A 26,986-nucleotide genomic window follows, 5' to 3' on the forward strand; every position below is an offset into this window, starting at 1 on the left:
ATATATGGATTTAGGGACCATTTTTGATCACTGCTGCAAATTCAGAGGTTATTCCATACAAAATCCAGGTGGTCAGACAATTCATACAATAATACTGTTTTTCTCTCCTCCACAAATGTAAATGCTCTTGGTGTACTTGGCAAAAAAACCCCCACACACAAACAGAAAAGGGGAATCTGTGGATGTCACAGCCCCTGGTTTGAGGTGAAAATTGTTGCCTCCAAGGTAACAGCCTCATTTGCAGCTCTCTAGTTCAACTTGAACTAAAATACCATAAACTTTGAAGAGAAAATGACTTTTATTTTCTCAGCAAGTGCAGGCCCTGAAGTATCTGGAGAAAGGAAGAAAGGAATTAAAAAGTTTTTGTAGGCTTTAGACAGTTTGGTTCAGTGTAAAGTCAGAAATTTGAAGTGTAGATGGGGAAGATGATTCTTTCTAATGACCTCAGGTGATCTTTTAGGTGGGGCTTGCATAAGGCTCTGTGTGACATGGAAGTGCCCTGGTTTGGTTTGTGCTGAAAGAGAAACTGCCTCTGTCATCACCCTTTTTACCCAATAATTTGTGTTTCCTGGTGTTCTGGAGGAGGTCTGGCTGAAGAGCTACCACGTTTTGCTTGGTTATCCTGTCCTCTGACAGGGATTTTTGCATTGTTTCTGGTTTTCTTTGGGACATGAAGCTGTTGAGGAGAGTTTTTCTAAACACAGTTATTCTTGACTGTAATAAGATTTTAGTAATGCTTCAAATGAAGAAGCTAATCCAGTTTTGGACACTGCAGAGTTACATGTGGAAAGCAACAGAAAAAGCCTGAAGGAAAACAGTAAGAGCAACATGGAAGGCAAGATTTAGTCATTGCAACAGTTTTGTTGGGATGACAGCACTTAAAGAACATAAAATTCTTCAAGAACATAAAAGGAAAGAAGAGAGTAATCTCTCCCTTCTGTCTGTAGTGGACAGGAATAGAAATTATTTGGTTTAAATAGCAGCAAGAAAGATTGAGTTTAGACTTTGAGGAAAAGCTTTTTCACATTAGGGTTAGTGAAGCACCCAGGTGGATTGTGTGAGGAGGCTGTGCCACATCCCTGAAGGAGAACTGAGGCAGTCACCTGTCAGGAATGACACAGCTACAGATAATTACAGTGCATGTCTCAAACAAGGGCTGCTTCCCATCTCTTGTCTCTGTGTCTCTTCTCACACTGTGCTCACAGGCAGGTGGAGCCCGTTGAGTGATGGAGTGCCAGTACTTGTGCCAAGTGGGTTATTCTATAGGTGCTGATAAACCCTGGGAGGGGAGGGCTCGAGGGGGCACATCTCACCTGCTTGGAGCTGCAGGACAGACCCACATTTCCCTGTGCAGGTCACAGCTTGAGCAGTGACAGCCCAGCTGGTGCAGGACAGAATTCCCAGAATGACCAGGTTGGAAGAGACCTCCAAGATCATTGAGTCCAACCCAGCCCCAAGCCCTCAGCTCAACCCTGGCACCCAGTGCCACATCCAGGCCTTGTTAAACACACCCAGGCATGGGGACTCCACCACCTCCCTGGGCAGCCATTCCAGAACTTTCTCACTCTTTCTGTAAAAAACTTTTTCCCAATCTCCAGCCTGTATTTCCCTTGTGCAGCTCGAGGCTGTGTGCTCTGGTTGTGTCAGTGCTGCTGGAGACAGAGCCCAGCCCCAGCTGAGCACAGGCACCTTTCAGGAGCTGTGAGAGTGATGAGGGCAGCCCTGAGTCTCCTTTTCTCCAGGCTGAGCACCCCCAGCTCCCTCAGGGCTTCCTCACTCTCAGGGTTTGTGTTCCCAGCCCCTCTACAGCCTCATTTCCCCCTCTGGATGTGCTCCAGCCCCTCCATGTCCTTCCCAATCTGAGGGGCCCAACACACAGCAGGGCTTTAGAAGAAAGAGTTTCCTCCTCACACCCAAAGAGATTTGGATTTTGCCCTACTGGGCAGGGCTGTGATCACCTTGCTTTGATATGAGTTGACTTCAGAGAAAAACTCATGGAGGAGAGGTCTGCAATTAGGCCCAGTATTAACACAGGAAAGGCAAAGCTTGGTCTGTAATTTCTGCTGCAACACTCATTTGGCAAATTTAAAAGTATGCTCTGAAATATAATTTACTGTCATGCAAGAATTAAATAACATCAATGGGGAAAAAAAGATAAATTATATTCTTTACCCAGGGAAATCTTTTGGTGGTAATGCTCAGAGATGTGTGTGCCTGTAATTAAATGCCCAATTTAATATGAGCATCTCACCTTGATAATTAAGCAATAAAGACACATCAGAATGCATTTCTGGGTGCTTATAACCTGACTTTGGTGATGCTATAAGGCATGAGGCCAAGGATTAAGTGGCTTAAACCACCTGAGAAATTCATTAATACCTAGAAATTTGCTGCCTGCAGTGTTTTGTTGCCACTGGGAGCCAGACTTGTACATAAAAGGGAGGGAAATGGATGGTGTTCCTGGGAATTTCACACAATGGGCCTGAAAGCTTTAGGATTCTTCAGCAGTGGCTATATCAAGTGCTATCAGAGGATCATTTCAGGCCTTAGTGTATTAATTTAGGATGATAATCTAAAGGGACAGTGCTGTTTTTAAGGGCATGGGAACAATACTGAATACAATAATCTTTCTCCACTTCACCTTGTTCCATTTGTTCCTTTCTTGTATTTTCCTTCACTTTTTTTTCCCAAAACCCAAAGAATTATGTGTATAATCCACCCAATAGTATGCTTCTCATATATAGCAGCAAAATCTAGGTGAGTACACCTGTATCTTATGCCAGTTTTTGTCTCTAACTCTATAAAATTTCTCCCAATATACCCCAAGGGAGTGATTTACCCCTGGGGCATCACCCAGCTCTGTGCACATGTTGGTGCTCACCAGGAGAGAAGCTTTGGGCAGTGCAGCATCCTGGGCTGGCACTGAGCAGAGGAGAGTGCTGAATCTTTAATTAATGCTTTTGTGATTCTCTGGGTTCACTTCATCAAAAAAACAACTCAGAGTCTTTCCTCTGGCATCCAGCTTTCACCAGAGCTCTGATGGTAATGGCTTTACACTGGATTTACAGGCATGTAGGGAATCTAAAAAAAATCAAGCCATTGGAGTATATTTTGACAAATGAAACCATTATACATTTTGGTGTTTTGTTTTTTTCTTTCCCCTTTGATTCATTCAAGATTTATGCTCTTCATTTCCCTCTGTTTCCATGCACATGCCCAGAATATCTCTCTAAAATTTTGTTTTCTGATTACTGCAAGGCAATGGATTCCTAGAACTAGCACACCTACCCCTGTACAATTTTATGTCAGTGGGGACTTGATGAGAACTGTAGAGATGATAGTTTTAGCTGTCATCAAAGATGTGATGCCTGTCTGTTTATTTTTGGTGGGATGAGGTATAATTGCTCTTCTGGTTGACATTAATAAATGGTGTTGACTGGAGTGTATTCTTCTGATTGCTTCAATGAGTGACATGTATCATGTGCTGATTTTTGACTATGAAACAAATATCAGAAGAAAGGGGAGTATTATGATGTGAGATTTAGACCCTATAAAATGGAGTAAATAAGGATCTCATGCTCCTTGGCATTTAGTGAAGTAACATCAACAGGAAACTGTTAATTCTCTCTCAATTCATCCTCTCAGGATAGGATATGTGCTTATTTTTAAATTCTAAATATTACCTTAAAAACTGAAACTAAGATATTATGTACAACACCACAGGAACTTTTGAATTGAGTCAAATTTATTCAGAAATCTCTGTTCCACTTTTTTTTTTTTAATGCAAAACTGGCATATCTCAGCAGAGATGTGTTTGCAGTTCCAGAATTAGAACTGAGATTTGGGATGCACTAAATGTCTTTGGTTACATTTTGGCCCAAGTTCTGTTTCATTTGAATAAACAAACTTTGGAAGGGCTTGGGGGGAAGCAGTTGAAAGGGAGGGATTAGATTTTCCTTCCCATTTGAAAAAAGGAATATATTCCAGGCTCTCTGTACTTCTGCAGTGTCTGAAACATTCCCCTTTCTCTTGTGGCTCTGCAAATGTTCTGCCTGGCACTCATCTCATCTCCCTCTGTGTTGCATTTCTAAATTTATTTCCTAATGATTTATTTGTGACATTTTTCTATGCTTACTCATATTCCTATGATGTGATGCCTAAACTTGTGCACTAAGATTCATCTTCAAGTGCTTTTTTTCAGAGAATTTTGTGATACTGAGTTGAAAATGAGGGCAAATGTCTGTTTCTCAATATAATGGAGTACCTGCTACCTTCCTTTAGAATATCCAGAAATATTTCTCACACACTCATCTCCTATGTGTAAGAATTTCACAAAAGACAGCAAAACCTCTGCTTGATAGGAATTGAGATTTTTTCCATAATTTACATAATCTCACTTAAGTTGTTTTATACCTTAGTAAGATGATTTTATGTGTTGCATTGGTTGTACTGCAGGATTTAGGGAATGTTGCAGATCCAAATACAATGCTGGCAATCAGGAACAATGCATTTTTTGCCAGCTGATATTTTTCTTGAGCTACTTTTAGAATGTTTTTTTTCACATTTACTTACATAATATTACAAATACAACTTCAGGGCCTACCCATTTTATAAATTAGGAGGATTATTTAATCCTCTGGTTCAAAGCATGGAGAAGGGGAGAAGGAGAAACCTTCCTGAGCACATAATGATAATCATCATCATCATCATCAGTAATTATCTTTGAGATGGTGAAAAACTGGAAGGCTTTGAAATAATAGCACTCAAAATGCTCAGGGAAATAAAAGGAGATGTTGTGGGCATAAAGAGATAATGAGACATACATATTGTGCCTCTACTGGGCAGCATCTGGGCAGAGAGCACAAAATAAGGATTTTAATACAGGCACTTGTAAACACTTAGGGGGAAGAATGCAGGCTGATATAGCAGATATAACTATGAATAGCTGAATGGGAATTATAAAAGGAAAAAAGTGAACTAATTCTATTAAAGCTCAGTCCTGGGCAATGTATGAGAATGAGTCTCCTCTTTGCCTGGGGCGTTCTGGCCTAGCATGGAAATTGCAGTGCCAGATCATTTCCTGCAGTGTGCTATCCAAAGGCAGGGGAGATTATCCTAATGATCTGTGGGCCTGAGGCATTTCTGAGCTCAGCTTCTTGGTTGATGTAAGCATAATGCTCGGGAGAAGTCGAATGATATTATTTTTCCATCTCCTTTGCTGCTATTTGTTGCTGTTCAAGGCCCCATAGCAATATGAGTATTTGTGTTGGATAGGATTCCATAAGATTGTGACACTAAAAGGTGTTCCTTTAGGAATTGTGCTTCTGAACCTCTTGCATGGAGGTGTAATGGATGGGACACATAATTTGAGCTGTGTGTGGTGACACCTGCCTTTGTTCATTGAGTGGCTGTACCATCCACTTGAGCTGCTTTAGGTCAGAGCAATTTTTGAGTTAAAAGTCTTTGGTTAGCAGGTGGACAACAAAAACTCTCAGGAAAAGCTGTATTTAAAGGTATATGTGTTGTAACCTGTGGTTTGAGGACTTCAGAGCTTGCTGTGATTGATGTCACTTGTACCTTTTCCAGGAATTTCCATCTTTAGTCTTATCTCTTCTGGTGCTATCTGTGCTATTGATCACAAAGTAAAGGTCGATCCCAGATCAGTAGCTGCTAATTTACAGATGTGCTTTCAGCCTCCAGAACTGCTGCCACACTAATGAGGAACCCGAGTGTCATTAGTGACTGCACTGACAAATATCCCAGGCATTGTCCTGGGACCATTGGAAAACAGCCATATCAGTGCCAGCCAACTTCAGTGTGTAACTGCTTGCATGGACTCTGCAAGGCCCTTTAAAAAAGCAATTTTGAATGTGTTGTTTCCTCTCTCTGAGGTTTTTTGTTCTTCACTGTGTTTCTGCTGGTACTCTCAGAGGGCACATCTGGGCTACAGAGTTTTCTGCTGCCTTGGGAGAAAAGTGAGACCTTTAGATGCAATCCTTGCTTTAGCTGCTCTGTGTATTCCAACATGCACCTGTTTATATTGTTCAGTCTGCACCTACAAGTTTCTGTAACTTGAATGTAAAGCAACCTGTGAAAGTAGAGAGAAAAAAAAATGCCTTCAGTTTGCATTCAGATGCAGAGGGAAAGCATTCAAGACAAATTCCATGCTGCAGATTGCACACAGGCAATCCAGTTGGAAAGGGACATTCCAGTGCTTTTGTAGCTGGCTGCCAGAGCAGGGCAATTGCACAGCAGCCACCCAGGCCTGAGCCCTGTGCCAGGAGCCTGAGCATGTAATTGAACAGCCACAGATACACTGACCTGCCACCTGTTTGCTCTCAGGATTCTGGAAGGATGTAAATACCACACTTCAGAAAATCTTAAGAACACGTGCAGGTATTTCCTGACTCATGAAGAATTTATCTCCAAGGTTACCCACCCTATGCCACGGGTGGAGTCAAACACAGGCTAAAATATTTTGTAAATGGTGTGAAAACCTCAGAAGCTGACAGTGGCTCTTCCTTTGGAGCACAGAGTGTGCTCCATCTCACACACAGGCATTTCCTTCCTCAGCATTCCCTGCCCTGCCCTTCCTCACTGCATATGAAAATCCATAAAGACTGAAGACACCTTACAGTGTGCACATTCAAATCTGAAGGGCTGAAGATACTCAACTTTAAATTTCTTCTTGAGCAGGCTGGAACAGAATGGTTGTCCTCTGAGCTGGGGGTAAAATGTATTTTCATAGTCAGCTATTGAAAAATTGGAGAGCAGCTATTTTGGAAGGAGTTTGTCTGAAGTCTGCTTTGTGTCCTAGGTCTTTGCTAAAGGGCACACTTGCATTTTTGACAAATGGGACCATTATGCTTTTTGAATAAGGCTTCTGAGAACAGCCTTTTAAACATCCTTCTATCCTATTAAAACCATTTGAGATTTTAAATAGGTCAATATAAATACATCAACATCTGTTATTGTCAGCTGACAAAAGCTTTGCCTGCTTTGGACAAAATAACATCTGAAGTTCAGACCTTCCTATTAAAGGAGCAAACTAAACAAACATTTGCTGAAAATTCAAAGGCAACAAAAAGCAATATGGAAGTGCTGAATGATAAGACTACTGTTTTATTAATACAAAGGCTTGTCCTAATCTCCAAATTCAATGGCAAATACAGAAATATTCAGGGATTTGCAACGGGGGGGGGGGCTGCTCCATGAGAGTGGATGAGCTGGGAACTCTTGGCAGAAATTAAGCAGCAACTTCCCTTCCTATGCAGGATTCCATTCATAAGAACACCCCTTTGAGGACTGACAGAGAGAAAAGCTCCAAATGCCAGTGTCTGTTAATGTTTGTGGCTCTTGTCTACACAGAGAACTTCTGCTGCCTTTCATCAGCATGACATGTTCATCAAAGACAACTTCTTTTATTCCCATTTGATTAGTGTTACAGTTTTGGACAAGGAAAAGCAAGTACAGAGATAAAAGCAGACTGTCAGCAGTGACTGAGAGTTGTTTCCCTCTATTTCTGGCTAGCTGGAGACAGATCACTGTGAACACTGATGACAAATTCAATCCTTGGGCCAGGCTTGTTGTGTCACTTCATGCTCCTGAATGCAGCTTTTTGGGGCATGAGTTCATGGGGATGGCTCCTGCAGAGGGGCCACTTCATTCCTACTGGTGCTGTGTAATAATTTTAGTAACATCCATGAGCTGATCCCAGAGCTTTTGGTAAAATTGGAGTAATTCCAGTCCCTGAGTGAGCTCTGGCATGGTTCAGGGCCTGGAAGGGGAGCAGATCCCCCCAGAAAACCAGTGTGTGTTCCTACTGCTTCTTACTCAGCAGCAGGAATTTGCCAATTCTCTGACCTTTCACAGGAATTGCAGATGAAAGAGAAATACATGAAGTTACAGCGCTTGTGGTGTAAGTTGGAAGCTTCCAAGCATGAAGCAGGGTGGCTGTCTCTAATGCCATGATTACAATATTTATTGTATCAAAAGCAACCCTTTTGTCCTGTTCAATCTGAGGAGCATTTTTCCTACTGGATACAGGTAGGAATTGAAATCTGAGGCCATTTAGGTGTTCTCATTTCATATGTCAAGCTCACTTAGTGCTATTGATGGACAGCAGACTTAAGATTTTAGTATTTAGCAGTACTCTGTTTTAAAGTTCTAGGAGAAAAATCCAAACACTCCCCTCCAAAAAAACCCAAAACCACACAAACCCACAAAAACCAAACAAACAAAACCCCCACAAAACAAACAAACAAAACCCCCAAAAAAACCCAACAGGATGAGGATTTTTACCTTGCTCTCTGTTCTGAGGAAAAAAATTTGTTCTCCAGAGCATCAGCTTCTGAGTGTGCAGCCTTCATCTCTGCCTCTTTACTCTGTACAACTTATTTGGTGTGTTTTTTTATTCTTTTGAAGCATTAGGCACAAAATGTGGAAAAAAGACAGTTACAGACTTTTTATCTAATATGTTTAGATTTGTGCCTCTATTCAAAGCACAGACATCAATTTTCTTAGTTCCTTTTGTAACAGTGTTTTGTAAGAAAAGTACAGTTTTAATTGCAGCAGTTATCTTCCATGGGAGGCTCTTATCATATTAACCTATTGAGGTAGTTCTGATCTGTTTTCTATCTGAATCCTGTGGATCTTTATGCACATGTAATGATTACTTGCATAAGAAAATCCATAGAATTCTTGAATCAGGCTTCGTCTGCTGAGTGCTACATTTGATCTGCTTCATCAACAAGTTCCTCACTGTTGATATGTTTGATTTTGGAACTGGTATCTCAGGAGCCTGGCACTTTCCAGTTTAATTCAGGACATGTAATGACAGAATGGTTTGGTTTGGAAGGAGCCTTAAAGCTCATCCCATCCCACCCCTGCCATGGACAAGGACACCTTCCACTGTCCCAGGCTGCTCCCAGCCCTGTCCAGCCTGGCCCTGGGCACTGCCAGGGATCCAGGGGCAGCCCCAGCTGCTCTGGGCACCTGTGCCAGGGCCTGCCCACCCTCATAGGGAAGGATTTCTTCCCAGTATCCAACTTAAATATCTGCTCTTTTAGTTTCAAACATGGGGTTGGTTTGTTGCTGCATGCCCCACACTGCAGAAAGGACCATGCAAAGGTCAAAACACTGCTCCACAAGGCAGGCTGAGGAGCTGGTGAACATTCCCAGTGCAGAGAGCAGAATGGATTTTATCTACAAAAATTCTCCAGGACAACTTGAGACCACTTGTGTCTTAAACTTTGAGGAACTTCTGGGTTCAAGCAAGCAAGCAAACAAACAAACCCCTAAGGATTAGAATTATTCACCAAAGAATATCAAGTTATTGCCCTACTCTTCAGCTCTATTTTATAAAAGAAAGTTGTAACTTCCTATTCCCTAATCCCTGTTTGCTGTGGAGGCCTGGGCACATCCTTTTCAGCTCCCTTCTCAGCTCATTTGCATAGCAAAGCAATCGATCAGCACCCAGCTACAGCCCTACAAGAGGAATAGCAGGATTTAATGAAGTCATGGAAGTCTTTCACAAGGGACACGAGTTGTGTGTACCCCCACAGACTGCCCAGGCCCTCCTCACACTGCCTGAGGAGCATCCCCAGCTCCCTCAGAGCATGGACTGGAGTGCCATGAGAACATTCCCTGCAGTCTTCCAAAGGGAAAATGATGAAGGATGTGATAAAGATCATTATCCCTGCAAAGTGTGTTGCTGTTCTAAGCTTTCCCACAAAGTCCTATATGGACACATTCTTCTTGGAACTAAAAAAATCACAGGATCACAGAATATCCTGAGTAGAAAGGACCAAAAAGGATCATCCAGTCAAACTCTTGGCTCCACACAAGACAACCCCAAGGATCCCACCATGTGCTCCTGCAGCTCTGGCAGCCTCGGGGCCGTGCCCATTCCCTGGGCAGCCTGGGCAGTGCCAGCACCCTCTGGGGAGGAGCCTTTCCCTGGTGTCCAGCCTGACCCTCAGAAGGAGCTGCAGCCCCCAACGAGATCTGACCTCAGTCTCCTCTTATCCTGAGCCCTTAACAAATTGGGTCTTGGTTTTAATGAGCACAGACAGGAAGGTCAACCCTAATGGACATAAAAGTACACCCAGAGGATTGTTTATGTAGCAGAAAAGAGTCATAAAATCTTTGTGATTAGAAAAGCCCTCTCAGATCCTGAAGCCCAGCCTTTGACTGAACACCACCATGTCCACTAAATCACGTCAGGGAGCCCCATGAGTGCTGATGTCCTCATTTACAGGAATGCAGAGTTTTATTTACAGCCCTGCCTGCTTCCACCATATCCCATAGGTAGGAGCAGGGAGGTGGTTGTCCACCAGCTGGGAAATTTGGATCTGGAAATTTGGATTTGGACCTTGAAAGCTGGATCACCACAGGCACAGAGCTCTGTGTTACTGCTGCCAACAGCTCCAACACATGACCACAGCAGACCATGGGAGGGCTTGGACTATCTGCATGCACATGGATCACAGCTGGATGAAGCTGGATTGACAAGAGGCACCTCTGCACTGCCCTCACCTGTGGCTCGTAAAACAGAGATGATAAAAACAAGGTTTACAGCACTACTTAAAATTACACTGCTAATGAGGAAGTTAGTCATGCCCTAAAAGTTAGGGAAAAGCTCATTTGTCCACATCAAGATCTTTTTTACTTTAGAATGGGTTTTTTTTTTTCTGCATGAATAGAGTTTCTTCCACTGGCTGTTTCTTACTGTGTATAAATAAATAAATAACTGAAAAGAGCTGAAGTGGAAAAAAAAGCAGCGTGTTCTGTTTTCGGCAGCTATGACTCGATCCTTTGCTGCCATGGCTTCAGCAAGGCTAGAAGGAAGTAGATGGGCATTCATGTGTGAGAAAAAGCCTATGTTTTTAACAGAATTAGGCAGCTGAGCTCATTTCCACCCCATTAGGATCACTCTATGAGACAGTGCTGCCAATGAAAGTGTAAGAGATTAGTTTTCTCCTCAGTAGCTTAAGCAATGCTCTGGGCACCAAATACAGATCATGACACTTTTCAGGGATATTGCAAAGCTCATGCAGGGAACTGATCCAGATCCTACCTTTCAATTTCTCAGCAAAGCCATTTCCACACAAACACACCACTGTGCCCTGAAGGAGTTTATTTGGAAATGGAAAGAAGAGAAAGGAGCTGGATGCTTATTGGAAATCCATTTGCTGGAAGTGTGTTAAAGAAAGCTAAGGGTTTTAAGAAAAGGTCTGTTAATAGGTTACTGAAACATTCCAATAACTACTGCCACAGCTTGGCACCACAGGTCTGCAAGATGTAACAGCATTTGTGGTGAGACACACTTTTTTCATTTACTATGCCACTGAATTTATATAAAGAGCATACCTTATTCCTAACCTCATTTTCCTCTAATATTCCTACCTATAACAAGTGCTGAAAAAAATCAGTTGGATGGTTGGTTGTTTTCCAGCTGTTAATGATTTCCTCCTGTTCAGAGTAAAGGACAAGAAAGAAGGGCAGAGAAAAAATAATTACTGCTTGGCTATTAAAATAACAATATTCCTACCGGAGCTGTGTTAGCATTTGCTCCCTAGGTGGTTATAACTTATCCTGAGAAGAAGATTAGAAATATCCTGGGTTTCCAAGTGGTATCCATTCAGTTCCACTCAAGATTTACAGATATAAGTACTTTCTCTTCCCTCCTCATCTTCAGAAAATCTCCTGTGAAATTTAAAATTCAAGAGCATCACAGCCGCAAAGTCCACTGGGTCTGGTTAGAGTGAAGACACTCAGAACCATTCTGTGAGGATTGTCCATTTTTCTCAGGATTCAGGAGTAGCAGCCACTCCTTTTGTCACCAGCTGTGGATACTCCCAAGGAATCTCAGTATGATGGGGATGATCTGATTCCCTGGCCATCTGGAGGGATTTGCTCTCTACACCATTTCATATTGACAGAAAACAATAACCATGATCTCAGGAGAAACAACAATAACACTGAAAACCCAGTAACAACAATCCCAAAATCTCTGATTTCTAAGGCTGGAAAATCACTTAGAGCAATGTAGAATATTACACAACCATAATAATGATAAGGTTAAGCAAATGGGGAGTCCTCAGGAATGTGGTTGGAAATTAAGCCGGGGGAAAAGAGGACAGAGATGCCAACTGCTTCCTTTCCCCAGTTATTGCCTTAACCAGACCAAGAGATATTGAAATTCCTGCAGCTGAGCTATGGCTGCAATGCACTCCAGCAACACGTGTTTATGAAGGGTCTGGACAGAATTTATGACCAGCTGTTTAATTCTAATTTCATGCTCATGTCCTCCTTCCACCAGGGTGTTGAAGTCAGCAGTGCAGTGCCATTAAGGCCATGGATGGTTAGCTCTTATGGGAATGTACATATTTGAACAAATGTGCATTTCCAAATGCTAGAGACGCTTGTTGGGGTAGTGGAGGACAGATAAGAGTTTGCTCTGAACAAAATCAATGCCTTGCATTTAGCCCAGTAATTGCCCTTTTCCAGGATGTGCTTGCATTTTAGCTCCAACTAAATAAAGCAAAACAATTTTATGCCTGAGGGAAGTACCAGCAGAGCACAGTGGGAGGGGCAGGGTCAGCACTCCTTTAAGACCATTTTTATCTGATCAGCCTGACACTAAGAAAAGACCCTTAAAGGATTTTAATAGAGGCATTATGTGGGAGAAAATAAAAATAAAACAGCTCTTCAGACACATTGTCAAGCCTATAAAAAGTGTAGCTGCTAACCCAGCCAGGGCTCTCAGTGTAATCTGAACATACAGCAGTGTCAGGATTACAGAGCTCTGGTTAATACCCCCCAGCAGACATTTTTTAAAGTCTTACTGAAATCCAAGCTGTTTTCTCAGTCCATAAATAAATCTTTAAATGCAGCAGTCTTTTTTTTTTTTAAATTATTATTGTTTAAATGTAGTTGGATTAATTGTCTGCTCAGAAAGTGACTCAATACAAACCAATACCAAACTGTTCTTAATACTTTATTGTTCTTAATAATAATCTCCCTGCTGGATCTCACTGCACATCCACAGGTTTCCATCATCAGACACAGAATCATGGAATGGTTTGGGTTGGAAGGGACCTTAAAACTCATCCAGTGCCACCCCTGCCATGGGCAGGGACACGTTTCTCTATCCCAGGGTTCTCCAAGCCCTGTCCAACCTGGCCTTGGACACTTCCAGGGATCCAGGGGCAGCCCCAGCTTCTCTGGGCACCCTGTGCCAGGGCCTCTGCACCCTCATCCTCATTTCTTTAGGCACTGGCAGGGGCTCTGAGGTCTCCCTGGAGCCTTCTCTTCTCCAGGTGAACACTTCTGGGTCTCCCAGCCTGGCTCCAGTCCCTGGGGCACCTCTGTGGCCTCATCTGGACTCATTACAAGAGGCCCAACTCTTCCTTGTGCTGGGAGCCTCCCAGCTGGATGCAGTGCTCACAGAGTGCTCCTTCTCCTTCCCAGCACCTGAGCTGGCCAGGAATACCCCTGTGCTGGGCAGAACATCCCCCCTTGTGCTGGCAGAGGAGACACTAAGCAGTTGGATGCAAGCTCCACTCTCAGCTTCCCTCCCTGCCCCATCAGCACTCCAGGATTAATGACAAGTCTGGCTTTTTATCACAAAGAAGTGTAAGATTGGAAATGCCAGAAATGCATTCTTATGTGAAGGCTGGCATTTCAGCTGATGAACTAAATAAGTCTGATTTAGGGTTATTTCTACCTGGGTATTAATTTGTGCTTATAATAGAAGCACCAGACATGTGCTGTCCAGTGCAGCTGAATGCAGCTTTATTTTATGTCTCAAAGCCATCTCCTAGCAAGTTGGATTTGTCACATCCTGGACAGGAGGATTATCCTCACAAGAGTATTACCCCTGTAGCTGAAAATTTCTGGTTCTTAATTTCTGTTTCTTCTTTCTTCTTACCTTCCTTATTTTCTGGCTGATGGACTGCACACACAGAGTACACTCTGTTTTGTAGCTGTTTGATGTTCTTGCCTCCTGTTTTGTGAAGACATGCTCAAGCTAGCTTTAAACTGCCTGTTGGAAACATATCCCAGAGGAGAATGGGATCTAACAGGAAGAAACACATCCCTGTATTTAATGAATTTATTCAGTGCCATTTTGCAGCATTTATGGAGTTTCAGTGGCTGCACTGCTAAGGATGCACAGTCCCTGCATTTGAGAGCTAGGCTGGTATAAAAATAAAGCAGACTGGAGAGGTGACAACCACGTTGCTTTTCACCCTCATTCCTGGAGATTAAAATCTTCCTTTAGGAAGGACAGAAAGGAAGGAATCCCTTTTAGTAAGTGATCAGGTGTGTGTTTGCTTTGACAGTGGGGAAACTCTTCATGGCTTTGTAGTTTCACCAAATTATCCCCAAAGTCTGTTGTGGTTCCAGTACTACATTTTCATGCCACTTTGCTTTAGTTATAAATGGATTAAACAATAATGTTAATTGATATATTTATGCATGGGCTTGTAAAACGGGTTTTCACACATTCTGAGACTAAACTGCTGGGATGTCAGGCCATCTAAAGCTTGGAATTCTGCATGAACCTGAGCTTAGATGTGGCACCTGGGGAATGTTTTAGTGGTGGGCTTGGCCATGCTGGGTCAACACTTGGGCTCAATGATCTTAGAGGGCTTTCCCAACCTTAGTGATTCAGTGATTCTGAGATTCTACAACAACATTTCTTGTACCACATCTGACACAGATGTTTGTGGGGTCAGCACTAGGGTGCTCCTAGTACTATTATTTATTGATCTGTAGCCCCTATCATCAATGGTGTGAAGGAACTCAGTAAGATGGGAGACCCTGCATGGTGCCAGGGTTGTTGCTTTGCTCTCTGGAGCTTGGTCACATTCCCCTGATGAGGCAGCCTGTGAGGGCATGGCTTATTCAAACTGACTCTGATGAATTTATCCCAGCCAACTGCAAGTCTTGTTGCAGTAATACCTTTGACAAAAATTGAAGTTAAAGTGCTCTGAGTTGGTACAGAAATCTCCTTATGCTGCTCCCTGTATAATAACATTAACTTGGGCAGGAGTTGCTATGGGAGTGTATAAAGAGATTTGTGCTCTGTGGGTAATCTATAACTTAGAACTGTTCTCAGGATTTTTAACTCCTTAATTAACTCTAATGTGCCCAGTTAAATACACATTCCTGGGATCATCTTTATCGTGCACAGGCAGCACAATCATGAGTACAAAGTGTGAAAATCAAACTCTGACATCCCATCATAGTCCCAGTGTGAGAAAGAACCACTCTTTCTGTTTTGTTTTAATTTCCAAACAGCTGATGCTCAGCATGGTTATTTAACATGAGTCTCTTCTGTGTCAGTGTAATGACAAAGGTCATCTTCTGAGCCAAATATATAAATTTTGGTTTTCATTTCAAATGAGTGTCTTGGATCCCATGGTTTCCTGTCTGGTATATTTGGGAATGGAAGCCTCTGGTTTTCCCCCTGCAGCATCACAAATCACTACAAACAGAAAAAATTGAGGGTTCTAATGTGGAACAAGAAACTAGAAAAAAGTTCATCTGAACTTTTTTCTGTTCGCTCAGAGTGTCTGAGCTGTGCCTGATGCACCTGCTATGAATTGGAACTTACTTCAAGCTGTTTTCTCAGGGGTTTTTTAACATTTGCATGTCAATTCATGCAATTGGAAATTCTCTCTGACACTATCAAGTCTCATTGCCTCATATTGCTACCCGTTATTACATAAAATCTTCTTTCCATACTACTACTTACCTAGGTTGACTTTGAAAACTAAAGAGACTTTTTCTTAGCTACACTTAGAAGATTATTTTTTGCTGGCATTTGGAAATACAAGAGTGCATTTTTATACCTTACTGGATGTTATTTGGCCTTCATTTTCCAATGGAAATAAGAAAATAAAGGTAGACAGCTCTTTCTCCATCCATTAGCCATTTTCCCCCGGGATCTGATCACTGGATTATATCATGTTTGCTTTTGGACAAGGTGCTTCACCAGCACTGGGAGATGTGGATTAATTACCTCTCACCCAGCTGGAATTGTGAGACCATTGGGGGAAGAAATGAAATTTATGATTCTTGATTGATTTCATACACTGCCTGTCTTCCACATGGAAAGTACCACAAGAACTCTGTGGCTCCAGGAAAAAAACATTTCCTGTCTGGAAGTGCTGGAGGTAAAACAAACAGAAGGCATGAACACGAACACCTGAGCAGAGATGAAAGGCAGTGAGATTTGCTGAATTCAGTCACTCTTGTGCCTGAAAGCCACCAGTGCCATACATTTTGTGACTATGTTGAATATGTTAAATATGTTAAATATGCCTTGTTGGGATAATGGGATGTCAGCAGGACAGAAAAGGTTCCAAAGCTCTGATTTTTTTCAGTGCAGAGGGCAGAATATGCCATGCCATTGATGTGAGTTCAACTGGTGTACAAGGGTGCTCCAGAGCAGGGTTTCTGACTGGAGTAGCAGGGCTTGGCCTGTTTTCCACATGGATTCATGAAGATATTGGAAAATGTAGCTGAGGAAGAACACAACAGCACAAATGGAGATGCAGGCTAAGCCTGCAGACACACAGCAGCTGGCACAGGCTGGATCTGCCCCTTGGGTGTGGTGGTACCCATCTAGTGAGCTGTGCCCAGGCACCTGCTGTTCCCTGCAAATATCCCAGGCACTACTCATGGGACAGATCACAAATTAAAGCCCCAAACCTTGTTCTACTACAGAAAAAAATTCCCAGGGTGTTCTGCAGTTCATCATCCTGTAAAGCAGACACACAGAGTGTGTTGCTCCTAACTTCACCAAGGAGCCTATTCAGTTGCTTAAGTTACAGCATAAAGTTATTCTACATTTTTACTGCTTTTTGCTACTTTCTCTTCACATAATTTCTGAGTGAAATAATTCCATTTGGCTGATTGATTCAGGAATTTGACTGTCACATTCAAGGCATGACATTTGAAAATGCATGGTAATGGACTTGAAATGTGTTGCTGTAAGTTTTAAAGTGATTTTTTGTAATGATGAGGTGGAGCACTAATATCCCTTTGGGTAAAATCTATTGCCCCTAGAAACAATATTTCAAAGTTCACTAATATTCATGACTGCCTTCCCCTTGTAATTGCATCACTGAAAGAAAACCAATGTGCTTTACAGGCTGGTTGGAAACAGCTTTGCAAAGATTTTTACAACACTCTGTGACAAAAGACAAAATTCTAGAGCAGATGAATGGCTCAAATGCAGTAAAGATCCAGCTGCAATGGGCTGGAACTCCTGTGCTCCATCTCTGCCTGGTGCCTCTGGTCCCATCTCAGAGTGGCTTTCTGGTCCCCTCTCAGAGTGGCTTTCTGGTCCATCCCAGAGTGGCTTTCTGGTCCATCTCAGTGTGGCTTTCTGGTCCATCTCAGAGTGGCTTTCTGGTCCCCTCTCAGTGGCTTTCTGGTCCCCTCTCAGAGTGCCTTTCTGGTCCATCCCAGAGTGGCTTTCTGGTCCCCTCTCAGAGTGGCTTTCTGGTCCATCCCAGAGTGGCTTTCTGGTCCCCTCTCAATGTGGCTTTCTGGTCCATCCCAGAGTGGCTTTCTGGTCCATCTCAGTGTGGCTTTCTGGTCCCCTCTCAGAGTGGCTTTCTGGTCCATTCCAGAGTGGCTTTCTGGTCCATCTCAGTGTGGCTTTCTGGTCCATCTCAGTGTGGCTTTCTGGTCCCCTCTCAGTGGCTTTCTGGTCCCCTCTCAGTGTGGCTTTCTGGTCCCCTCTCAGAGTGGCTTTCTGGTCCATCTCAGAGTGGCTTTCTGGTCCCCTCTCAGTGGCTTTCTGGTCCATCCCAGAGTGGCTTTCTGGTCCCCTCTCAGTGGCTTTCTGGTCCATCTCAGAGTGGCTTTCTGGTCCCCTCTCAATGTGGCTTTCTGGTCCATCCCAGAGTGACTTTCTGGTCCATCTCAGAGTGGCTTTCTGGTCCATTCCAGAGTGGCTTTCTGGTCCCCTCTCAATGTGGCTTTCTGGTCCCCTCTCAGAGTGGCTTTCTGGTCCATCTCAGAGTGGCTTTCTGGTCCCACCTCTGGCTAACCCTGATGTCCCTGGAAGTTCAAAGCCCAGCCTTGCTCACATCTGTGCAGGAAGAGTGCAGGGCTGCCCTCAGAGTGAAGCTGGATTTCCCCCCTGACCTGTTCATGTCAGGAGAGTTCCTCTTAGAGCTCAGTAAACAGCAGCTGGTCAAAAATGCATCTGGGAGTGCAATTATGTATTTAAATTCATCATTTTACTTCATGTTGAGCTTTAACAAAGCTCATGTTCATGCTGGTAGTGAGGCTGGGGCTGACTGAGGTCACCTCTGATGAGTTTTTAGACTGAGGGCTGTGTGACCTCTGATCTAAATGTGCTTGCCACACAGAGCACAGGAACCATTATCCCAGTTTATCATTTATACATCTCTATAATTTATAAATTTTGTCATTTATACATTGTAAAATTACCCTGCTGGGATTCTAAGCTTGCATTAGTGTGCCTTTTCATGTTTAAGGAGCTGAGGCCAGTTTTGCCTGGTGACTGCAGAGCAAAGCTCATCTTGTGAATGAGAGGAGCACCAGGCAACTGCTGGCTACACCTGCCTCTCAAAAGGGGAGCAAGAGCCTCATTCCAGGTGCTGCACCATTTGTGATGTAAAGCAAACTAATATTGTGTGAGTCCATGTCCCAAAGTGAAAACAGAGGGTTGATAATCAAAAATATCTTTGGGGTTTTGGTTTTTTTTTGATTTTTTTTTTTTAATTTATTTGGTTGGTTGGTTTGGTTTTTTGGTTTGGTTTGGTTGGTTTTTTTTGTTTTTTTGTTTTGTTTTGTTTTGTTTTGTTGTTTTTGTTTTCTTGCAAGCAGAGCATGAAAAACCTGTAGTGAGGAATGAATGCAAACCAACAAAATGAGACTTGCACCATCTCTTCACCACCACTACCACCACCATGTTTTAGCCTCAACAGGGCTAGAGGTGGAAATTGCATGTTTGCAATTTTAAGTGCTGAGAAATCACTAATCATATCAAAAATTAGCAAGCAGCTCACCTGATAAAGAGAAGATAGTTTCTGCAGACTGTCACTCCTCAAGGATAAATAATGTGTTTTACAGGGAATATGTTTCAGCAAGAATAATTAGGGGAAATACAGATGAGAGCTGTATGTCTGATGGAGTTACCCTCTCAGAGGACCCTCTTGAAAATTGTATCTGTAATGGATGTTATGGAGATTTGAAAGAAAATTTGAAACATGCGACTTTTTATCTGCTTTTGATGTTACATTCAGCTGCTTTCATCTCAGAGGATAAAAGTAATTGAACAATAATCCCAAAGAGAGTCAAATACACAAATCAATAAACTGCTCTCACAGGAGAATTTATTTTGATGAGCACACTGGTACCTCACACTTCCCCAGGCTGTGAGGTTTCCATTCAGTGCCTTGTTCTCTTTAATACAGATAGTGTGCCCTGATTGGGAACATAAACAATGAGGCAGATCTACTCACTGAGTATCACCAGACTAAAAGCAGCTTTCTGCCTCCTTTGAGTGACATCCTAAATCTTAACTGAGTATTGAAAGCTTGGCACTGTATTTTTATTTTTTTGTTCTTTTGGGAAGCACAATGAAAGCCAAGGGCTAGTGCTTCCATTAGACATAGTGAGAATGCAGGCTGCTGTTAGTGGGCAAGAGTGTTTTCCTACCTTGTCTGTGATGTACAGAGGAATTTTCCATCCTTTGTATTCCTTTACTCTGCAGTGCTTTCCAGTAATTTTGGATTTTTTTTAATCTATTATGATTTATTCTTCTGAACTTTTTATATGCATTCTTTAATAAATCCCAGGGTGGGTCAGGCTGGAAGGGACCACAGTGGCTCATCTGGTGGCACTCCCTGCTCTGGCAGGGCCATCCCAGAGCCCAGGGCACAGCAGAGTGTCCGTGTGGCTCTGGAATATCCCAGGGAGGAGCCCCCAGAGCCTCTCTGGGCTCTGCTCAGGGCTGGCTCTGCCCAGGGCAGCAGCTCTGCCTCCGGGGCAGGGGAATTGCTGGGCTCAGCCCTGCCCGGGGCTCTGGGGCCATGGCTGGGGCTGGGGCACACGGGGATGGACAGGGACAGACACACAGACAGGGACATAGAGGGATGGACAGGGATGGACAGGGACAGACACACAGACAGGGACAGACACACAGAGATGGACAGGGACAGACAGGCAGGGATAGACAGACTGGGCTGGGCTCAGGCCCTGCCCGGGGCTCTGGGGCCATGGCTGGGGCTGGGGCACACGGGGATGGACAGGGACAGACACACAGACAGGGACACAGAGGGATGGACAGGGACAGACAGACAGGGACACAGAGGGATGGACAGGGACAGACACACAGACAGGGACGCACAGGGATGGACAGGGACAGACACACAGACAGGGATAGACACACAGAGATGGACAGGGACAGACACACAGACAGGGACAGACACACAGAGATGGACAGGGACAGACACACAGACAGGGACAGACACACAGAGATGGACAGGGACAGACAGGCAGGGATAGACAGACTGGGCTGGGCTCAGGCCTGCCCGGGGCTCTGGGGCCATGGCTGGGGCTGGGGCACACGGGGATGGACAGGGACAGACACACAGACAGGGACACACAGGGATGGACAGGGACAGACAGGCAGGGATAGACAGACTGGGCTGGGCTCAGCCCTGCCCAGGGCTCTGGGGCCATGGCTGGGGCTGGGGCACACGGGGATGGACAGGGACAGACAGACAGACAGGGACACAGAGGGATGGACAGGGATGGACAGGGACAGACACACAGACAGGGACACAGAGGGATGGACAGGGATGGACAGGGACAGACACACAGACAGGGACACAGAGGGATGGACAGGGATGGACAGGGACAGACACACAGACAGGGACACAGAGGGATGGACAGGGACAGACAGACAGGGACACAGAGGGATGGACAGGGACAGACAGACAGACAGGGACACACAGGGATGGACAGGGACAGACACACAGACAGGGACACCAAGGATGGACAGGGACAGACAGACAGGGACAGACTGGGACAGACTGGGACAGACAGACAGGGATAGACAGACTGGGGCAGACTGGGCTGGGCTCAGGCCCTGCCATGGCTGGGCTCAGGCTCTGGGGCCATGGCTGGGCCTGGGCACACAGAGATGGACAGGGACAGACAGACAGGGACAGACACACAGAGATGGACAGGGACAGACAGACAGGGATAGACAGACAGGGACAGACTGGGCTGGGCTCAGGCCCTGTCCGTGGCTCTGGGGCCATTGCTGGGCCTGGGGCAGGGCCTGGGCCTGCTCTGACCTCTGCACACAGGGACAGACAGGGGGACACAGGGACAGACAGGGACAGAGAGACTGGGACAGACAGGGATAGACAGGGACAGAGAGAGACACCCAGGGACACCCAGGGACACCCAGGGACACACAGAGACACCCAGGGCCAGCCAGGGCTGAGGCCCCTCTCTCTCCCTGGGGCTCCTCTCCAGCTGAGCAGCCCCAGCTCCCTCAGCCTTTCCTGGGCATGGAACTGCCCCAGGCCCTGCCCCAGCTCCAGGAGCTCCTGGCCCTGCTGTGCTGAGGAGCCAGGGCTGGGCACAGCACCCAGAGGTGCCCCCAGAGCTGGACACAGCACCCAGAGGTGCCCCCAGGGCTGGACACAGCACCCAGAGGTGTCCCCAGAGCTGGGCACAGCACCCAGAGGTGCCCCCAGGACTGGGCACAGCACCCAGAGGTGTCCCCAGGACTGGGCACAACACCCAGAGGTGTCCCCAGAGCTGGGCACAGCACCCAGAGGTGCCCCTAGGGCTGGGCACAACACCCAGAGGTCCCCCCAGGGTTGGGCACAGCACCCAGAGGTGCCCCCAGAGCTGGGCACAGCACCCAGAGGTGCCCCCAGAGCTGGGCACAGCACCCAGAGGTGCCCCCAGAGCTGGGCACAGCACCCAGAGGTGTCCCCAGAGCTGGGCACAGCACCCAGAGGTGCCCCCAGGACTGGGCACAGCACCCAGAGGTGTCCCCAGAGCTGGGCACAGCACCCAGAGGTGTCCCCAGAGCTGGGCACAGCACCCAGAGGTGCCCCTAGGGCTGGGCACAGCACCCAGAGGTGCCCCCAGGGCTGGGCACAGCACCCAGAGCTGGGCACAGCACCCAGAGGTGTCCCCAGAGCTGAACACAGCACCCAGAGGTGCCCCTAGGCCTGGACAGAGCACCCAGAGGTGCCCCTAGGGCTGGATCACCTCCCTGGATGTCCTGATGAAAGCTCAAGAGGTTTAGGACAATTTGGCTCTTCCAGTAGTGCTCTCAAAGCCACTGTTTCATCAATTTTAGAAGCTCTTTCTGACACATCAACAAGTAGAACCAGGGATATTTTAATTTTTTAAATATATTTGTTGTTGAAGAACATGATTCTGAAGGAGTACTGAGAATTTCTCTTGTAGGTTGCACAGGCATTAAAAGAACCCACAGTTACAAATGAGAGAAAACATGTCTTAAAAAATAATTACCTTTTCTGCTGCTCAGAGTAATTGAACAGCCTGTGTAGAGGAAGTTTCTCTTTTACTCACTATTTTGATTACCTTATTTATTTTATAGAGATAATTTATGTTTTGTTAGGATCTAGTTTCTGTGTTACTCTGAGTCTCCTCCACTTAGTCCATTTGAGGATAACAGCAAAGCACACAGAGGAAGAGATAATAAAAATAAATGCATGTGTGTGTTAGTATAACAAACAGTTAAAATAAATATTTTATTGATGCATAATGAAATAAATTTGTAAAATCCGCTTTTTTACTTTTGGTTGGCAAAAAACCAGTGGCTTACCTGCTTTCTAATCTCACTTTCATTAGCATATTTAATTAAGCTGTTGTATTTAATCATCAAAATGCTCAGTAATGTACATTTTGTTCCCAGCCATGGAATGCCACCGCTATGTGTATCCATGATAGATATTTTTAATAAAATCAGTAATTATCCTTTATTGTTCTTTTAAATTGTTATTTTTTAAGTGTGTTAGGGCACAACAGGTTTGGGGTATAAAAGAAAGCAAGCTCTCATTTTGCCGTTTCATAATATAATGAAAAAAAATTTCCTTTAAATAGATGCTAATAAACCTTTTTTTAAAAAGCAGTGCTTAATTATCTTGAAGTTGTTTACAAGTGGAGCTTTGGCAGCTCAGCTCTGGCTGTAGCAGTGCTGGGAAGGCTGTGCTGCCAGCTCAGGTCCTGCTCTGCACAGCCTCTGCTTTCCCTGTGCCCTTGGCCAGCCCCTGGATTTGGTCTGGGAGTGTGACAGGCACATTTTGTAACAAATGGAAGGGTCCAGATAGATCTGGGATCCATTCAAAGGTGTTGGGGTTGTTTTAAATTTGTTTTGTTTGGTTCTGTTTAGCAAAGTAGAAGTCTGAGACTAGAGGATGTTTTATGGGATTTGTAATGTATCAAATATTTTCCTTTTTTTATAGATATTTTCAAATCTTGGGGGTCTTTCAACTAAAATTTGCAACTGAAACAAAACCAGATCAATAAAAAAATGAAGAGTATTTGCAGTTAACTGAATTAAAATGATTATGTTAGTTGTGGAGAGAGCTCAGTCCCTGGCTTGCCTAACCACATACTCCATTATCTAACTTATTTCCTAGTTCTTTTATAATAGTGTGGCAGCATTCCTTTTTCTTTATTGCTCAGAGAATGCCCTAAAGTAGCCTGGTTTAGTTCATCAGCTGTAATGACACCTATTTCTTTGTACATGATTTGGGCTGCAGTGATTGAAGGCCTCACAAACAGATTGTTTGTTCTCTGGTGATTTTATTGTGTCAGTCTCACTCCTTTCTTCTCTTTTCTCTGTTGCAAATCTTTCAGAACACCCTTTTCTGTATAATTGCCTACTTTCAGCTCTGTCTGCACTGCCTTTGGACCAGTGATGATATCTGAAGTGGTTTAAAAGAAAGCAAATTTAGAACCAAATATTAGGGAGATGTTCTTTCCTCAGAGACGGGCAAAGCCAAAACACTTTGCCAGCACTGCAAGACTGGTGATCTCTGTTTAATCAGTGCTTTCATCTGTCATGTCTGCAAAGGTATTTATCCCTCATTTTGGCTCATTGAAATGTGCTGGGCAGCAGCAGCTGAGGGCTCAGCAGAGGAGCTGTCACAGAAGGACACGTTGCACTCGAGGCATGGACAGGGTTGTCCATCCCTCAGAGGTGGCTGTGCCTGGGACAAGGCTGGGGAAGGTGTTTGGGGGACAATTCCTCTGGCAGGATCTCTTTGATGAGATGAGCAGCACACACTGTGGAGGGGCTGGGTTTACCCTGAGCCACCACACCCCAGTGAATTTTGCATTTAAGGAAACCTCTGGATTAGTTTTGCTCCGTTTGCTTTGCTGCATTTTTTGATAGTAAACGTGTTTCCCTAGACTTGTTTCATCCTGTGGAAATTAAGGGAGGAAGATGAGGGATGGGGAATAAAGAGGAGAGAGAGAAGGCTTCAGCTTTTATCTAACGCCCTGAATAAAATCATTGTTGGACACATTTCAGTTTGGTTTTGCATCCATAGACCAAGAACACTGTCTCTGAAAAACACCAAGGAAACCATCTAACTGCTGACTGCACACCAGGCTGGGTGGGGCTTGCAGCACCCTGCTCCAGAGGAAGGTGCTCATGGCAGGGGTGTTGGAATGAGATTATCCTCAAGGTCCCTGCTAACCCAAGCCTTTTAGACATTCTGTGATCACGAGTTTTGTTGCTGTTGCTTGAAAAATGGCCACTATTTCAATTTATTGTGGGTGTGAAATATTCTGTGCACTTCACTCTGTGATGATGCCAAATTTATATTTTGTAAATAAAAATGAATTTAAATTTTTCCTGGGCTACAGAGGGAGGCTGTACCGTGCTGGTAGTTGGGAGAACACAGGTTTTAGTGGCATTACCAGCTCCCAGTGAACCCAATTTTCTCCTTATCTCCTCCCAGTCTGCCTAGAGGATGGGCTGGGGGCTTTACTGGGGTGCCCAGATTCTGGATGGCCTGTGCTGGTTGGGGTGATGAGGGGAAGACAGAATTCATACTTACACCTGTTTTCTCTATTTCCATATCTGAAAGTACCAATTCAGGACTCACACAAAGCTCATGGCAGACTCCTTTTTCTTCCCTTTGTGCATTCTCAGTCTCTGTAACCTGCTGCTGGGAAACAGAATTTAATCAGTGCACTGCTAATAAACTCTGCCTGCTGCTCTCCACAGGGTCAGGGGACACGGGCACAGGGCCCCAGATGAGGAGGGACATCTCCACTCGCTGTCCTGCCTTTACTGACAGCAGCAATTTCTTGCAATTAGGCTCCTGCAGCAGGTACTTAACCCCGGGGCAGCAGCTGATTGTCTGTGTTTAACTTCCCTGCTCGATTTGAGCTCTGTGTTCAAACCCCAGTGTCCCCCCACAGCTTCCTTTCTTCCCCTGGTGGAGGGTTACAGAGCTCTGACAATTGTTATTGATAATCTAAACCATCCTTTTCTCTTCTGAGCCTCACCTTGAGAGGGAGGAGGGCTGAGAACAAAATGAGCTCCGTGACACTCAATAAGGAATGAGCAAAACTGACCTTAAAAGTCAGCTTTTCTGTGAAATTCTGATGCAGGAAAAGCAGTCTCTGGACATTGTTTCCTCAACAATGGACTGAGAACACACTGAAGGATCACTGGAGAGTTTGTTTCATTCAGGCCACCAGAATCATCAAATCATTTAGGCTGGAAAACCTGGGACTGTGTTCACAGGGGTCCGAGGATGAGGGAAGAGATGAGGATCTGACTCCATGTTTCAGAAGGCTGATTTATTATTTTATGATATATATTATATTAAAACTATACTAAAAGAATAGAAGAAAGGATTTCATCAGAAGGCTAGCTATGAATGGCAAAGAAAGAATGAATAACAAAGGCTTGTGTCTCAGACAGAGAGTCGGAGCCAGCTGGGCTGTGATTGGCCATTAATTAGAAACAACCACATGAGACCAATCCCAGATGCACCTGTTGCATTCCACAGCAGCAGATAACCATTGTTTGCATTTTGTTCCTGAGGCTTTTCAGCTTCTCAGGAGGAAGAATCCTAAGGAAAGGATTTTTCATAAAAGATGTCTGTGACAGGAAAACCCTTTAAGATCGAGTGCAAGTGTTGGCCCAGCACTGCCAAGCCCCCTGATAAACCATGTCCCCAGGTGCTCTACACCCACATGTGGTTTAAATCCCTCCAGTGGCTATGACTCTAAAGGCTCCCTGGGCAGCCTGTTCCAACACCTGGCCATCCTTTCTGTGAAGAATTTTTCCTCATATCCAATCTTAACATCCCCTGGTGCACCTTGAGGCCGTTCCTTCTCCTCCTGTCCCTGTTCCCTGGAGCAGAGCCTGACCCCCTGGCTGTCCCCTCCTGTCAGGAGCTGTGCAGAGCCACAAGGTCCCCCCTGAGCCTCCTTTTCTCAGGCTGAGCCCCTTCCCAGCTCCCTCAGCCCCTCCTCATAGGACTCAAGCTCCAGACCCCTCCAGACTTGCACACCCCAAGGACTCCAGAAAGGCTCCTGGCTGCTGAGTGTTTGCTGCAGCCCACCAGAGTAATGAAAGGTAGCAAAGCATCAGTGGGTGATGAGGTATTAAAAAACACTGTTCAGTCCTTGACTTTGATGTGAACGTTCCAAATGTAATTAATGGTTCAACCAGGCTGAAATAAAAATACAGCATTTGCACAGTGAAATCCCAGAGACTGCAATTTTCCTTGCGTGGGTTCAAGACTCATTTCAGATCTCTGGCAGCTGTTTCATTGTTTAAGCTTCTTAAGAATTTCCTTTTTTTTTTTTTTTCTCAAGCTCTTAGGACCCATAGAAAATTTTACTTCAGGGAACATAGTTTACACTAATATCTGATCTCCTAAGTATTCAAATTGAGCTGGTCTGTTTC

General features: G+C 44.7%; 1 protein-coding gene across 9 annotated transcripts in view; it reads left to right on the forward strand.

Annotated features, from left to right (window-relative positions):
- PTPRT (protein tyrosine phosphatase receptor type T) overlaps positions 1–26,986 on the forward strand; it is a 487,791-nt gene that overhangs the window by 284,675 nt on the left and 176,130 nt on the right. The gene's annotated exons all lie outside the window — the stretch shown is intronic.

Source organism: Agelaius tricolor, unplaced genomic scaffold (genome assembly GCF_023055355.1).
Source record: "Agelaius tricolor isolate 1412-34295 unplaced genomic scaffold, bAgeTri1.0.p SCAF_23, whole genome shotgun sequence".
Taxonomy (NCBI): Eukaryota; Metazoa; Chordata; class Aves; order Passeriformes; family Icteridae; genus Agelaius; species Agelaius tricolor.